The following is a 17,867-nucleotide window of genomic DNA, read 5'->3' on the forward strand; positions in this document are numbered from 1 at the left end:
CTCTAAAATGGAGATATAAACATAAGAAATGTGTGAAATGATTCTGTAATAACACAATTTCTGTTGAGTAATGACAAAAATATGAACTATTGCCCAAAAGGCAAGCCGGAAGTATTACAAGCTCGGGGCATTCCTGATTGTGGTTGCTGCGTGATGTTTTGTAATCGATTACACTGATTACATGGTATCGGGCTGTTAAGCAGTATCAATCATGTAAAGAGTAAATCGTATGCACAGCATGGGATTCAATACTACTGGTACTGCTAGGGCATGTTTCACTTATCACTTATTGGTAGCATTCTTCCTGTCCACTACTGATCAATGAGGGCGCTTCAGGGATAAAAGTCAAGTACACCGACAGTTATTATTTCACACCTTTCTTTTAAATCTAAAAATACTCCAAAACACCTCATTATCCTGGCAAATCACATTAGTCAGACAAGTTTCTTGGTAGAGCCTTTTAATACATTGTAAGCAAATGCCAAATAGTGAAAGATGAACTTTGAACCCTTGTGAGAACTTTGTCTGAGCTTTAATGTTCATGATAACTCCAGTGTCTTTGACAGCGGAATACCTAAGTTTTCTCACTTTGCATGCTTCTCCCTGTTCAAGCCCTTCATTATGTTTCATGGCTCAAAATGATCCTCCCTTGTGCGTCCTTCATACCCCTCCATTTTTTATGTTTTTGTTTGTTATATCTAACTGCAGGTTTCTGTGGAGAGAGAGAGAAAAAAAAAAAAACGCTCACCAACAAATACTGAGGTTGTAAAGTTTTCATCACGGTTGCCAGAATCATTTTAGGTAGGTGGATTGAGTACCGTCTAACTGGTCTTTGGAACTAGTATTAACAGCCTGGTAGCATGGGAATACCCATGGAGTGGAAAGGATGGCCCAACCCAGGATATATATGAGACAAATACTCGTCACAAATTGTGTACAGGGCCCTGTTTCATAAAGCTGTTCGTAAAGTTACGAACAACTTACGAGCAACTGGTGATCAGTTCTGATGTGCTATACTTATCAGAATTTCCATAATTCAGCACAAGAACTGATCACCAGTCGCTCGCAAGTCATTCGTAACTTTACGAACAGCTTTATGAAACCAGGGAGGTGGTTTTGTCTCACCTCCCTGATGAAACACCCCCCAGGTTTATCACCAGTCTCTATGTAAGAACACACAAATCTGAAGAATCTTGACTGGGGTCTTTGACTGTTTTATACTAATGAGCGTACGCTTCGATGCACATATTCGCTGCCTGGTGCTATTACCAGTTGTTTTCGAATGTACTCCAGAGGACAGCGAATGAATTGTGCCACCATGTATCCCCACGCTACCAGGTCCTTAAGATCTCCTCTTTCTTTCACCTTCCTCTTCCTCCATCTGCTCGTTCTTAAAGGCACATAGACCCGGTGGTTTAGTCGAATGCGTACACGGGCGCACGGCGCAAGTTTCCTTCAGAGACCTACATGTATGCTATAGACTCCTCTTTAGCGCTTATGCTGTGACCCACTTCCACGAGTCCGAACAAGTCCGATCCACTGTAGTCAGTGGTCCGATCAGACTTCGGTTCATGATTCGGCTGATGATGACAGCTTTCGCAAACTTCGTCTGTGACATCATACAAGAAGCACATACTCTGGCATCACTACAGACTGCGTGATGCATAGAAGACAACTAAGGCAATGTTACCTAGCAACATCTACGCGCTTTACTCTCAACTTCAGCAATTTTCGTATCAATGCTATTGGTGATCGGCAGTATCATCCAACAGTGCCCCCACAACTACCGGGTCTATGTGCCTTTAAACTCCTTCATCTTTACTCCATATGAAAAAGTTGTACATACTAAGTATATTATCTGACTGCTGTGTGATATATTTCAACTGCCATCATAAATCTTCTCCCTCAACAAAAAAAAAAAGAAAAGAAAAGAAAAAGACACAAAAAAAAATGAACATATTCCGTGATTATGGACTTGCAAAGGGGAATTTCACTTTGTTTTATTCTGTGGATTCTTCTTCCCTTTAATACCGACGAGCAACATTTCAAAGTGAATAGATGACGGGGTGTGATCATCGCCACAGCACTCCATAAATGACTTTTATAGCGCCCTCGGACCTCTCCAGACTATTTAATTGTGGCGTTGTTTGTATTATATATAGAAATATAATATACATGTAGACATAGCTGTATACTAATCAAGGACTTTACCCCTTTTACCACACTTTGTACTCTGATATCATTTGACTTTCTGGAATAAGCATGGATCTATTAAAGCCTTCCTTTGCATTAGCATTGCTTTATCACCAGCTAAAGATTATGTAATGACTTGAGCAACAAGGAAGTAAGACGCAAAGTGCTCTCTCTCATGAATGCGGCTGCCCGAAGATTTGGTTTGTAATTCTAGATGTTTTCAAGACAAACCCCCGGGTGTCGTATTGCCTTGATAATGAAGTGGCTGTCTTTGGCTTTTTGTCATTTCTCCTATGTGGTGTGTGCTCCATGTGGCGTGCACAGGGTATAATGTGCTGTATCCTAGGTTTCAGATCATGTTCATGCAATTCCCAGTGATTTTTTTTTTTCGTTCGACAAGAGCCACCATGATCGAATAGAGTGTGTTTATCTAACTTGAAAGATAGACCCACGTTTTCTAACTTGAAAGATGGAACCACGTTTCAAAAGATGTTTCAAAGGCATGTAAGAGCATGACTTTAAAACGTGTTTCCCGCGATGCTGCATATTATGTAAAAATCCAAACTGCACTTTGGGAGTTGTCACTGCATAGCTGCTCTATGCTCTTTGACCTGGTCGGAAGTTGGCCTGTGAAGCCTGGTCGTATAAACACGTTTCAAAATGGCTTTGCATTTATCTACTTCACAGAAAGCCTTTTATGGCTCAAACGTGTTTCAAACTGCCCTTTTTTTAATTGACGATTTGAATCAGGAATTCTAACCATTAATGAAAACACTGTTGCATTTTTTATCTACGGAAGGAAAATGCCTCAAACACATTAGGAATGGTGATAGTACCTCAGAACTTTGAAGATAAAACAAGATGAGCAAATTTATTACACAGATGGACTTTGCTTGGGTGTAGTTGACATGGTTTGTACTTCCTAGATCATTAAAGCTTCAGTTTTTCCCCAGTAGATTTACTAATTGAAGGTATTGATAAAATGTAGATTTTGAATGAAAATCAAATTTTAGGAATAATGATATGTAACACACAAGAATAAGCTCATTTCAAGAGCTTGTTTTTGTTGTTGTTGCTGTACATGTCTACAATTATGTTGCTTTAATAGTCTTCCTCAAGTCAGTCACTATTTACAGTGCAATATCTGTTGGTCTTCTCCCATTCTTCTGCTTTTTGAGTGGTACATGGAAAAATCTTGAATTTGTGTAATATGTAACTCAGGGTTGCATGAAGTTCTTTTTAAAATCATAACTTCCTTATGAAAGGGTATTTTAGAAATATATATGTCATGATTATATTATTTAATCGTTTCTGGATAAAAGATTACCGAATCAGCTTCCTTGAAGGTATATTTGAGGAAATGATGGATACTGATACAAGCAGACATAGTCTCCTTTCAAGCTTATCCTGAATTTATTTTTTCAGTGCGATGTATACTTTGTGGTGTTGCTGTTGCTTACCGTGAAGGTCACAGTAAGGCCTACAGGATGTGTGGAAAAAAGGTAGTTCATCTTGTTTCTGGGACGTGGCATGCTATACATTGTAAAGTGCATTTCAAACCATGATCAAGTTGCCGGACAGTGATAGGCTATGATCAAAGAGAAACAATTAAACAAGGTGGACATTTTTATAACATCAGAAACTTAAAAAGAGAATCAATGTTCTTAAAATTTAGCATTAAAATTTAGCATTAAATGAAAGTTACAATGATGAATGTCGAGGCTGAATTAAAAGGTTACAGCAGATAGTGATGTCACAATTATGCAATGTTCAGTATCATCCAAATACAAAGAGAATTTCAGAAAATTTGATATTTTATGAAAAGTACACATTCCTGTGTCTTAAATTACTTAAATGTGAACTTAGGGTGATATGATTCCCCTGCCTTCCAAGACAATTACTGTAAAGTCAAGTGCTCTTTCAGTATGTTAGAAAAATGAAAATATATAGTTTTCTTTATATTTTCTTTAAATCATTGCCCTACTGCACATTATGTTTATAGTCTTTTCCTATTCAGGAATCCAGCATTGGAGTTAACTAAATTTTGCAAATTCACAACTTTTTAAAAGATTTTCTGATATTTCTAAAACTTTACTAACGTGCACTACTACGTGTAATGTTTCTGCATTCATTGTAAATCATTTTATTACCGGTTTCTATTTGGGGTAGATTCCCCTTTAAAGTTAACCTCAACATGATACAGATTTGCAGTTGGGTCATGTCTCGAGATTAAAGCTCAAGGTAATACAATTGAACTTGTTATAATTGATGGGGAATAGCCACGCTTTTTTGCTGGATAAAGTGGTCGCGTGGGAAAGCGGAGGCATTGCATACATGGTTGCGTGCCACAGTCAGGCTGCAGTTGAAATACTCCTGATCTTGCCCTATAGTTCCTGTAAGTCTACAGATGTGTGTGTGTCTGTGTATGATAGTCTGGTGATGGGGAATTGTAAACAGGAATGTTGTCATGGGATCCCAATTTCCTTCTTAAAACAAAAGACTTATAAGTGGAGCTGTTGTACAAATTCTCTCTGTGTACACTGTACTTAACATGCTGTTAAAATTCATTCTCCTTCCCCGTATTGGAGATTGGGCGGGGGTTGCAGTCGCAATTCGATATTTCCTATCACAACACTTCAACAGGTTTCGTTGAAGTGTTTCCCAGGGAGGAGAAATCTGAGCTTTTTTTCCTCTCATAACCTCTGAGTTTCTTTTTTTTTTTTTTTCCTAATTGCATCCTCAGAGTATATTCTCCTTTTTTATTTTTTTAACTTTTGCAATAATTAAAGCGAGGAAAATGGAGGAGCCTAAAGAAAATACAGTTACGGAAATAAAAAATGTGTATTAATTAAAATTGTTTTTATAAAGGTATCAAATTAAAATCTATCCAAAATCAACAATACATGATACCATTTCACGCATTATATATGTATAGTCAAACCTGTGTATAGTGGCCACTCCAGGAACACACAAAATGAGGTACTGTATAACGCCATATATTTCGTGAGTCAAAATTTTCACGAATCGGGACTTCCTGACGATTTCGCAAGTGGTTAAATTCGCGATCGTGGAGTCCTGTACTGAACAGAGAAGTGTACACGCATATATGTCACATGCACATCGGGATCAGAGTCAATATTTTCTTGTGTCTTTAATTTCGCGAATAGCACCTGACTCGCAAAATTCGCGAAAATAAAAACCTAAAAACCTCGTGAAATATTCGGCATATACAGTAGTTGCAGACAGGTAGCTATGGTAACGTATATTTTGTATGCATCACGTACAGTATATACGGCGCAGTTGTATGATACCATACTGCTTTACACTACTCCTGTACCTGGTGCATATGTAACTAGTATGGAGGTACATACTGGACCATATCAGGCAATTACCCCCCCCCCCCAATTATTTGACAACCCCTCCAATCCCCCCCCCAATTATTCTTGAACTCCTCCAACCCCCTCCCCCCCAATTATTCTACAACCCCTTGATCAGAGTCAATATTTTCTCGTGTCTTTAATTTCGCGAATAGCACCTGACTTGCAAAATTTGCAAAAATAAAAACCAAAAAACCTTGCGAAATATCCGGCGTATACAGTAGTTGCAGACAGGTAGCTATGGTAACATATATTTTGTATGTATCACATACAGTATATACGGTGCAGTTGTATGATACCATACTGCTTTACACTACTCCATATACCTGGTGCATATGTAACTAGTATGGAGGTACATACTGGACCATATCAGGCAATTATCCCCCCCCCCCAAATTATTTTACAACCCCTCCAAACCCCCCCCCCCCCAATTATTCTACAACCCCTCCAACCCCCCCCCCCCAATTATTCTACAACCCCTTGATCAGAGTCAATATTTTCTTGTGTCTTTAATTTCACGAAATAGCACCTGACCAGTGAAATTTGCAAAAATAAAAACCGAAAAACCTTGCGAAATATTCAGCGTATACAGTAGTTGCAGACAGGTAGCTATGGTAACATATGTTTTGTATGTATCACGTACAGTATATATGGCGCAGTTGTATGATACCATACTGCTTTACACTACTCCATATACCTGGTGCATATGTAACTAGTATGGAGGTACATACTGGACCATATCAGGCAATTACCCCCCCCCCCCCCCCCCCCACTCCAGCTAACTGGCTAAATAATAGTACAGTATATTAAAATTAAGGTTAGAGTATAGATTAGAGTTAGGTTGAGGACTAGAGTTTGGGTTAGGGTTAGGGTGATCAGGGGAAGGGTCTACTGGGATAATTGTCCAGGGGGTACTTGCCCTAGACTTTAAAGGTGCATGGTCCCCATGTTTTAGTCAAATGCGTACACGGGCGCACGGCGCAAGTTTCCTATAGAGACCTGCGCTATCGACTCCTCTTTAGCGCTTACGCTTTGGCCCACTTCCCCGAGTCCGAAGAAGTCCGATTCACTGTAGTCAGTGGTCGGATCACAGTTCGACTCATGATTCGGCTGAGGGGGATGACAACTTTAGCAAATTTCTTTTGTGATGTCATAATAACAAGCACATATGCACGCACCACGTATTCAGCGTGCGCGCATATACGTACGTCGCCATATTGATTATGACGTAATCGAACTTGACAACATGAACAATTCGTCGCTGATGAGCTCTGCATTTTTAATTACCCCTGTATTGAATTGCAACTGGAAAAATAAAAACAAAATGAGGGTGGAAAGTACAGGTCTCCTCACTTCATGCATATTCATATGTTCAAAACACTACATTCATAGTTGCAAGATCTTAATAAAATTTCCATATAAGTGTACATTTTTGTAACCCTGATTTTATGCATTAGATATGACTTTATGCAAATTATTTATAGCCTATCAATAACATGCTAATAATAATTTTTAAACAATTTTTTGTATCTATTCCTTTTAAATTTGAATGAAAGACGTCACGTCTACCTGTTTCATGCAGTCGGCTTCCATCCTACAGTTTTTTGCTCATTGACCCATCCTCCCGATAAAGGGGTATAATAAGGTTTCGTGAACCCTGTAGGCTACTGAAATATGACCTGTTGCGTTGCTAGCGTCAGATTTTTATTATATTGAGGTGATATATTTATGATCTCGTGTCAAGTTATTGTTTTTGTTATAACAATCAAGTAGACTGCCCTTGGTATTGCATTTTTTCTCTGTAGCGGAAAAAATAGTACATTCTTTCCTGACAAAATAGCCGCAGAATTTTATTTCTATCGGTGTGGCGCTCGCGCTTCCCCCTTGTGCGTAGGCGCAGCGATTTGGTCCCACGTCGTCCATTGTTTGATGCGTGAACGTGCATTTTGGGAGTTGGCGCATGCCTGTGGCCGCTGCATTATGTCGTGCTATTTTGCTGGTTTATAGGCTAGTTTGCATGCAGAATGCATGTTGTACCGCATGGTTCATTGGTCAATAAGTTTTTGTTATTAAAAATAGATCAGAAAGGACTAGGTTCCTATGTCTAGCCAGCTAGAGACTTATTGTTAGAGTGCTAACAATTGCTACATTAGCAGTGATTAGACAGCAGTCTGTCGTTGTTATAGGTCTAGACGTAATTTAAATCAGATCATCAGTAATGAAATAGTCGGTCTACATATCAAACCTAAGGTATTAATTCGTGCATTTACACATTGGCTTTGCAATATTTTGGGAAAGACTTCCATATGTACCTGCCATATTTTGTAATGAGTGTAGCCTATATATAAACTAGTAATAGTATTTATTTTGATAATATTAATAATATATCTACTAGGCCCTAACAACACTGATAGTAGATCTACGTATAGGTTGCTACGGGCAATTTGCAACATGTGTCTAATAATATACTTGCCATACATTGTGCATATCATGTGCCAAAAAAGAAATTTTAAAAAAAGTACCTGGTACATATTAAATTTCTGTATCAAATATACATGATACGTTACGTGATATATGAGTCTAAAGTGACAGTGCATGCGGAGGTTGTTTACTTTGTATCTTTGTTGATGAATTTGACAAAATACACAATAATAATGTGACGTGACCTAAAAAAGTACCGGTATTAGCTACTGCTATAGTGATGTTTTTTTTTTTTTTTTTAACAGTGTTGCACAGAGAGATGTAATTTCCTGGTTCTTTGTTGAAAGTACAGATTTTCGCGCTGCAAAACCATGCAGTTGATGCAATGAAAGTTCGTCAAGTTTTTTATTCTTTTTATTCAGCAATCAAAGTAATGAAAGGTGATGGTGTTCACTATATTATATAGGGGTAGGAAAATAGTGGGGTACCGGTACCCAGTGTTGAACAAAAGTTTCTTCTAGCAAAGTACTACCACAAACAATCGCAGTCAGTGGGTTCAAATGATATTTGTAGCATAGTCAACTGTTCATAAGTTGTTGAGATACTGCTACCACACACAAACAATCATGGAATCAATTGGTTCAAATGACATATTCATGATATTTGTAGCATAGCCAACTGTGATAAGTTGTTGAGATACTACTAACACAAACAATCACAGAATCAATGGGTTCAATATATATTCATGATATTTGTAGCATAGTCCTCTGTTCATATGTTGTTGAGATATAGTCTGGTAGGAATGGGGGGTCCCCATGCACCCCCCGAACACATTTTTTTAACTTACTTTTTTGTAACCCTTAGGGTGTCTAGTTAATGAAATTTTTTGTTCCCAAGAAAAAATCGTGTCCCATGGGGGTCATTTGCGGCCATCTTGGCAGCCATCTTGGATTTTCAGGGAAAATCATGAATTTCCATAACTTTTGAACTACACAGCATACAATTACAAATAAAGCATTTCTTCAGGGTAAATGTGACATGAGGAATCGATTGAAACGATTATTTACATGATTAAAGAAAAATTGAAACAAGAAAAGCCAAAAAATATGACAATTTCAGTGTCATTTACACCGAAAAATACCCAAATAGTTTTACTTTTGAATTACATAACATCCAGAGACAAATAAAACATTTCTTCGGAGTAAATACGGCACGAGGAATCATTTGAGATAGTTATTTACATGATTAAAGCAAGTTTCATACTAGAAAAGTCCAAAAATGCAAGAAAAATTAGTGTCGTTTACTCTAGAAATTGACCAAATAGTCTATATACATAGTACATGACAATCTCATACCTCATAAGAGTGACTGACCACTTTGTCTTAATAGTCTTGTAGTAAAGGGGGATCTTCATACACCCTCCTTTTTGGTATCCCTTAGGGTGTCTATTAAATTATTTCTTTTTTTGTTTGTTTTCACGTAAAAATCGTTTCCCATGGGGGTCATTGGCGGCCATCTTGGATTTGCGGGGAAAATCATTAATTTCTATAACTTTTCACGTTTCCAACATACAGGGACAAATAAAACATTTCCTCAGAGTTAATATAGCATGAGGAATCGTTTGAGATAGTTATTTACATGATTAAAGCAAGTTTCATACTAGCAAAGTCCAAAAATGCGAGCAAAACCAGTGTCGTTTACTCTAGAAATTGACCAAATAGTCCATACTAGTATACATGCATGACAATCTCATACCTCATATGAGTGACTAACCACTTTGTCTTAACAGTCTGGTAGTAATTTGGGGGCGGGGTCCCATGTACCCTCCTTTTTGTATCCGTTAGGGTGTCTTTATGATGATTTTTGTTTCGTTTCTAAGTGAAAATCGTGTCACATGGGGGTCATTGGCCGCCATCTTGGATTTGCGAAGAAAATCATTAATGTCTATAACTTTTTAACTTTCCAACATACAAGGACAAATAAAACGTTTCTTCAGGGTAAATGTGGCATGAGGAATCGGTTGAGATGGTTATTTAAATGATTAAGACAAGTCTGCAACAAGAAAAGTCCACAAATGCAAAAAAAAAAAAGCAGTGTCGTTTGCTCTGGAAATTGCCCAAATAGTCCATATAATATACATGACAATCTCATACCTCATAAGAGTGACTAACCACTTTTGTCTTGAAGGAATGGGGGATCCCCATGCACCCTCCTTTTTTGTATCCCTTAGGGTGTCTATTGAATGATTTTTTTTTTCAAGTAAAAATCGTTTCCCATGGGAGCCATTGGCGGCCATCGTGGATTTGCAAGGAAAATCATTAATTTTCATGACTTTTGAACTTCACAACATACAGGGACAAATATATCATTTCTTCAGGGTAAATGTGTCACGAGGAATTGATTGAGATAGTTATTTACATGATTAAAGCAAGTTTGATACAAGAAAAGTCAAAAATATGAAAAGTTTAGTGTACATACACCAGTACTATATAATCCGTTTATATAAATGACACAAACTACTTCACAAAAGTGACTTATCACTTTGCCTTTAGATCATAGCTCAGATCTGGTGTTTTGTATCAAAAAGAACATTCAACATTATCTTTAAGTAATCAACTCCAAGCATTCTGACTTCTCACTTGTTGAAATCAAATGAAGAATGTAAGCACTATGGCAATCCATATGCAAATACCCCTAAAATAGCACATCAAAAGAGGTGAACATACAGATTTTGATCACAACATGTGAAAGTGACCGTTGATAATCGACAAAAATAGAACCTAAAATGAAATTGAATACTTTTTGTGCGCATTCTATTTCACTTAATTTGCATATGAAGAGTTTGAGTTGGGGTATTTTCATGAAAACAATCACTCGGCCAAGATGCTCTGCCGATTTAAACAATTTAGGTGCCAAAATGTTATCATTAAAACTTATTGAAGATTAAGTTAAAAGTGATTCATTCAAACGTATTTGTTCAAAGCCTTTCTGTCTGAAAATAAACATATGAATTTCACTTGACAGCCAGAAATCCACTCTGTGAATAGAGACTGCTATATCAATGTGGATTGCGGCAACTGATTTTGGAATATTTGCATACGAATCGCTGATGTGCTTACTATTTCAACAAAAGGAAATTTCAAATTGTTTGAAATTAACTTTTCTTTTAAATTCTTTTAAAAGTTTTCTGATGCAAGACAAAATATTTAACCTTTGATCAACAGACAAAGTGGTTGGTCACATTTTGTTACTTGTGTACTGCAGTATGTGTTTTCCATGAAGTATGGACTTAAAGTATATCGAGAAAAGTAACACAATATGACTTCACTTTGTCAAAGGTATTCTGAATTCTCATCCTGTGCAATTATACAAAACACAGAAGCGGTAAGCGATATGATAGCTTTTGGTTTCACACTTCTGTAATTTCTAGTCATCATCAAAACGATCATTGTAATTAATGTCTGGCTGCTCCTCTTCATCCTCCTCCATCTACGCAGTAATTTTCTGAAGTAATCAATGAAGGAAGTAGTAAGGATAGGGCCAGTTAACCACACCGGGTCCATGATACCGAAGGCTGTCTTCTGCCACCCTTGTCCAGGATCAAAGGGGTTAACGCGCCATAGGACTGGCTGATCAGCTCGCTTAAAGATGGCAAGGTGCTGGTTCACACATTGACAGTGTTGGATAAGGTTGCCTCTGCCAGGTGGGAGCATGGAGAAAACCACCTTGGATTTGGTCATCAGTTGCTCGCCCTCTCCCATCATCTGCTTCAGCATGATGCTGCGGACGCCATTAATAGATTTCTCCCGGGCCTTGCTATACATTGGCATGTGAATGCTTTAATGTCATCTGTCACCTCTGGCTCCACAGACTACCCATCATCAAGATTTCTGAGGAAAAAGCAAACAAACATTGGCACAAAATGAAGTCATATTTTAAGATTTCAGTACACTCTTAGAAAAAAAGGTTCTTTTGAGCACCATTAAATGGTTCTCAGCACTGTCACAATAGCGACACCCTTTTTGGTGCTCATGAGAACCTTTTTTAAATGGTGCTTGTCGGCACCTTTTGCAAAAGGTGCCCATTAGAACCTTTTTCCCGATGAAATGGTGCTCGTGAGTACCATTTGAAAGGCGCCCATGGGCACCTTTTTGACTAAAGATGGGCACCTTTTTGACTCTTTTCAAAAGGTGCTCATGAGAACCATTTCATTGGAAAAGGTTCTAATGGGCACCCATGTTAAAAGGTGCTGACAGGCACCATTTAAAAAGGTTCTCACAGGCTCCAAAAAAGGTGTCGCTATTGTGACAGTGCTGAGAACCATTTAATGGTGCTCAAAAGAACCTTTTTTTTTCTTAGAATGTAGTATGTGAATTGATGTCTGTGTATTTTCTGTGTGTTTCACATGCAGTGCTGGTAAGTTGCTTCACTGGCACCATTCTTAAAGGTACATTTGCATATATCTGCATTGAAAATGTGCATCACAAACTCATTTAAAATGAAATGAATTGAACTGAATTTCATCTCATCAGTCAAACATTCGTACAAAACCTACATGTTAGCAATACATAAGCATGTCATACATTATCGTTGACACTGGAAAAAAAAGCAAGGAGAACACACCCATGCACACACAGTTTCACAAGCATGAATACAAACGTGTACATGAAGAGTTTGTTCACACAAACCGATAAGTCCATATTTGCCAAATGGAGATATTTGCGATTAAAGGTCAAAAAAAATAAAGAGAATAATAACAAAATTTTTGCTTCTTTTGACCATAACTTCCAAAATGTACCTTTACATGCAGTGACCAATATATCATTTAAAATGTATTATTTTGTACTTTATGACAGAGACCGTTCTTCAAAATCTTCAAAAATGGACTTATCGGATTTTGCAAACAAACTTTCACATGTACATGAAATTCACCAATATTTTTTCATGAAACATCACTCAATAACTGAAAACCATAGAAAATTGCTCTTTCACAAATTCGCAGAAATGTATTTATTTACCTTAACTTTTACAATCTAAAGGTGAGGTTTGTATTTGTTATGTTATAATCTGTCAAATATTCTTAACTAAATATTTTCATTTGTTCACTAATTTTTTTTTCCACAATATGTATCATTTGTGTACCGAGCAGTTCTTGAAACACCATCACACATCTCTGTACAGATGATATGAAATAGCAAGAGGTGCATCAGGCTTTTGAAATACATAACAAAATTTCTATTTCTCTGTGAAATAATTCCTGCATGGATGAGATACAGTAATTGTGTCAGTCTTAAGATAGGCAGAAGTCAAGTACATCACTTAAGTAGTATGAGGAACTTTTTCCACATATTTGCTAATTTGTTTGGTGTTGGTTTTTTTTTCTTTTAAAGCATATTTGTCCTAAAAGCAACTACAAAGGGCAGGAAAACAATTCCATTAAACAGGACCTTTGGTATTGTCACAGAAAACACATTATATTTCTGGTATGATACTTGGGAGAGGATAAGCTTTACACTTCTCCACTTCACTTCACTTCACATTTATAACGTCGAGTACTTGAATTAACTTGTTTGTATACGAGTGCCTTTTTTTTTGTTCTGCAATTTGAAAGCACCATAGACACATCTATACAACTGCAAATAACCGTACAAGAAGAGTATCAATTCGGGTTAATCATGACCTCTGACAATTTACAGCATGTCCTACGAAAGAAAAAACCCACACACACAAACACACACACACACAAAAGAACACATTGTTTTATAATGTGAAGGATAATAAGAATCCCAAGGGGAAAAGAGCTAGGATACCACACCCACACAGTTTAACAAGCATGAATGAACAAAATTCCTCAACCATGATCTAAAATATATAACATTGGGAATCAATAAAAAATTACATTTTTCAAAAGCAGAGCCATAAATTCATTAGAGTAAACTATATACAATGCAGGCCTAAAGCTGAGGTTTGAATTTGTCCTATAACCTGCCTATGACAATAATATGTTGCTAGCAATTTGGCAACAGTCTTTTAAACACCACCATCACGTACATGTACATGTACATTTTGTATTTCTGCAAAAAACAATATAAACTGGTGACAAGAGGTGCATCAGTGCTTTGAAATAAATTACATAATATTCAATTCTCTACACAATACGTAATTCCTGCGTGGGTATAAACAGGGTTCGAAATTGGCGATGGTCCGCTGGCCATTGGCCACCCAAAATCATGTCGGACTAGCTAAAAATCATAAAATTCTGAAGTAACTAGTCCGTCTGGCTAGCCAAAATATTGCTTCAGTGTCAAAATTGATTCTAAGTAGTCCGCCTGGCTAGTTAAAAAAAAAGTTAAGTGCGACCCCTGATAAATGCAATAAGTTTTACCAGTCTAGGTGCAAACTTTAAAAGTGTGCAGAAATCGACCACACAATGACTGGAGAAGTATAAAGAGCATTTTCCGTTTGTGCTTTTAAAGTTTAAAACTATGAATGACTCCACTTCTCAGATTGGCATCCGGTCTGATCTCATTACGTCTACCCCCCCCCCCCCCCCCAATACAGTTTATTCAAAGTTGTAAATGCGAATTATAGTGAAACATTATCACTGGAACATTGTAAGTTGCAAATACTGTATTGGGATCATAACAAAACATATGTGACCCTCCATCACACAAACCAACAAAAAGTCGCCAGACATGAATTTTTGGTTGACGGCAGATTCTGAAAGAGCAGCTATAAAATACAAATGTACACTATAGAAGTCAATGCAAACGGACTTACCTACCCTATCTACATATTTCTAAAAGGTTTTCTCTGGCAGCATCAGTGTTTTCTCTTTAACTCAGCTCATTCTTGGCTAGCGTAGGTTTCTGGTCGATGCTGTCAACGGGCTATCCGGGCTAAAATTGTCATTCTGATCGATGTATTCTTTTGGGGACCCAGCTCATTCTTGACTAGCCCAGGGTTCTGTCTGATGCTGTCAACGGGCTATCACGGGCTGTCATTCTGATCGATGTAATAGCCACACAGCTCATTCTCGACTAGCCCAGCTGTTCTGGCTGATGCTGTGAATGGGCTATCCCGGGCTCTTATTCTGATCGATGAATTCTTGTGGCCGCGCAGCTCATTCTTGGCTAGTGTAAAGCCTACGGTTCTAGCCGATGTTGTCAACGGTCTGTCACGGGCTGTCTCTCTGATCAATGTAGAGTCTACCTTGTTCCCGACCGCACCAGCGACCCAAACACGTCCGTACTGCCTACTGGTTATCGTCCCGGCCGGAGTTACTTGTTCCCTGTTTCTGTGCATGTTGGTGTGTCCACTTCCCTGACATATGAATTGAAAGATACAATAGACCTACACCGCGTTAATAAAACAAAGTCATTGCTAAATTCGATAAACAAAACACAGCATTTACATGACTTGACTCCTTAAGAACAAGCCTGAAAACATACTGAAGAGATTTTGACCTAGGCCTCCTGGGCTGTAGACAGAACTCTAGCAGCTAGTTTTGTATTGGCTCTAACGTTAACACTAACAACAGTTATAACTTATATAACCGTTAGAACAAATTTCCTTATTGCATATGTACCGGTATAGGCCTTTACCCCGGGGCGCTCCTTGTACACAGTTATATCTTTGCGTTCGGCGTTCGGGCTGTGTTTCGGAGTTAGTAGACTCTACTTTTAATAGGCATAAACGTTACATGCAGGCCTAACTAAGTAACTTAGCCCGGCCCAGTCGCTATAAAAACGTGACAGCCATGCTCCGCACGGCGTCTGTTCGGGCTAGCCCATTGCTATGCCAAATTTCTAATTGTAAAGTGTTAACGTTAGGCCTAACATGTTATTGTTAGATCTTGATCAACTGTACCTGGTAAACATTACAAAAGATAGCAGCTTCGATCAAATTAGATCTGACATTAGGATCTAATAACAGTTAACCGTTATCGCCACAGGTTAATCACTGACACTGAGCCTGACTGAAAACGAAAACTGAGTGATGAATCTAACTTGATTTTGTACCAACGAATGTCATCTAAAAATGAGATGAAACCACATTAAAACTAAAAATCTTACCTATTCTCCTAAATTGTGATGACTGCCATGGCGAAAATGAAATTGCCAGTGACACGTTTCCAGTCCACTTTGACAAACTAACATTACCGGGTGCCGTTCGTTATAGTATGGGTGTGATGCATAGACCTACTGTACACGTATTATAAGTGTGTCCACTCTAGCCGTCTGCTGCTGCATGCATGGTATTGCATTGGCACTCTGCCCGCAGCGTGGTGGTCCGCGGTACTACTATGTACGGTTTGCATAGCTAGGCAGCTAGCAGGCGCTAGTATAGGCAGGCAGCACAGGGCCACTGCACAGGGCTACATAGCCGCGGCGCGTGTCGCGGTGGTTACATACACAAGATTCCCATGCGGTGGTGCAACAGTGCAGTACTAGTATGTGTGCGTTTACGCGTACGCATATCTGATCGAGCACTAAATTGGATGGTGGCAGCTGGGTCAATCCACGTCAAATCATCCAATTTTCAGAAAAGTTGTCACCCGACCCCCTCCGATTTTCTTTAAAATCGCACCAAATGTTCCCCAAAGTGTCTGACGGAAAATCCCAAAATATTTTGCCCCAAGGTCAATTGGTTGCTAAGATGCAGCCTCACATAGCAACCAATGCGCATTCCAAAATATTAGTTAAAAGAAAATTATGCATTTTTGATTGATTGTGGTAGCATGGATATTTATGCAAAAGTGTTCATTATCTGGAAATTGAGAGAACTTTATAGTCTTTGCAAGAAAAACTGACTGTGACGCGAAATTGACTTTTTGTTAACGTGCACAAGGTCGCCGAAAATGGTGTTAAATGTTAATTTCGAAAATTTTAATGCATATTTAGAGGCTAATATCTTCCACATTTCATCACCTTAGGTTCTAAAATATTATGCTCTTGAAGGCTTTGACTTGCTCAGTAATTTTGAAAAAAATCAGCGGATTCGTGCCCACAGTTTTTACGGGGAGTGCCCTCAAAGTTGACAAAAATGAAAAATGTGCCAAATTCAAGGTCACGGATCACCCTTCGTCCCACCTAGGAATGGCATCAATTTTTGTGTATTGATAGACATTTACCTATATTATCTTGGGTTACCAAAGAAATTTTGCTACCGAAATGTTCAATGGTAAATTTGACCTACTGAAAATGGTCGTAAACGGCCAAATTCCCATGAAATATCACATATTGGGTTTAGAGGACATTTCAAATGTCCATGCTTTCAAGATGAAAAGCCCTAGCCCTGTGATATTTGCTGTAGGGGTAGTCTGTTATACATATTTTAGTAATATATACCACAAATCATTTTTATTCATTTTAATACATAATAATGACCTTAAAATTAAACCCAAAATTTGATAAAAACAATTAGATGCTCCATTTTCCTCATTGCACTGCATGTAATATGTGTTTTGAAAGACTTTTCACAGAGCAATTTTTCAAGAATTATGAAAGCTGACAAACTACCATATTAAGGTTCTAAACTATTTGTGCTCTTCTTTCAGATTTAGTGTCAATTTGATCATGACTGTTATACCCTTGACCTTGAAGTGCTTCTAAAAATAGCTGTAAATTTGTTAACTACAAATTACACACTCGAGAGGTGTTTTATGGCATAACATACTAGTGATTCTTTCACAAACACAAAAGCTTTTATGGTGTAAATGTTATATACTGGAATAAATCTATAGGTTCTTGCAAGATATGTTGCAATTAATTACTTTGTTCTGACAATGACCCTGAATTTATGACCTTCAAAATCAGGAGAAATGCCTATTCCTGCCCATAAAGACCTGTATTTAAGTACATAATAATAGTTGAT

At 37.9% G+C, this 17,867-nt stretch overlaps 1 long non-coding RNA gene across 1 annotated transcript in view; it reads left to right on the forward strand.

Annotated features, from left to right (window-relative positions):
- Window positions 1-17,867, forward strand: part of LOC139729905 (uncharacterized) — an 82,277-nt gene that overhangs the window by 13,611 nt on the left and 50,799 nt on the right. The window contains exon 2 of the long non-coding RNA XR_011710892.1: window positions 709-801. This is a non-coding gene — a long non-coding RNA (uncharacterized lncRNA). The remainder of the gene's footprint in view (window positions 1-708; window positions 802-17,867) is intronic.

This window comes from Diadema antillarum, unplaced genomic scaffold, assembly GCF_040938485.1.
Source record: "Diadema antillarum isolate AM-2024a unplaced genomic scaffold, OU_Dant_1.0 seq00000269_RagTag, whole genome shotgun sequence".
Lineage (NCBI taxonomy): Eukaryota > Metazoa > Echinodermata > Echinoidea > Diadematoida > Diadematidae > Diadema > Diadema antillarum.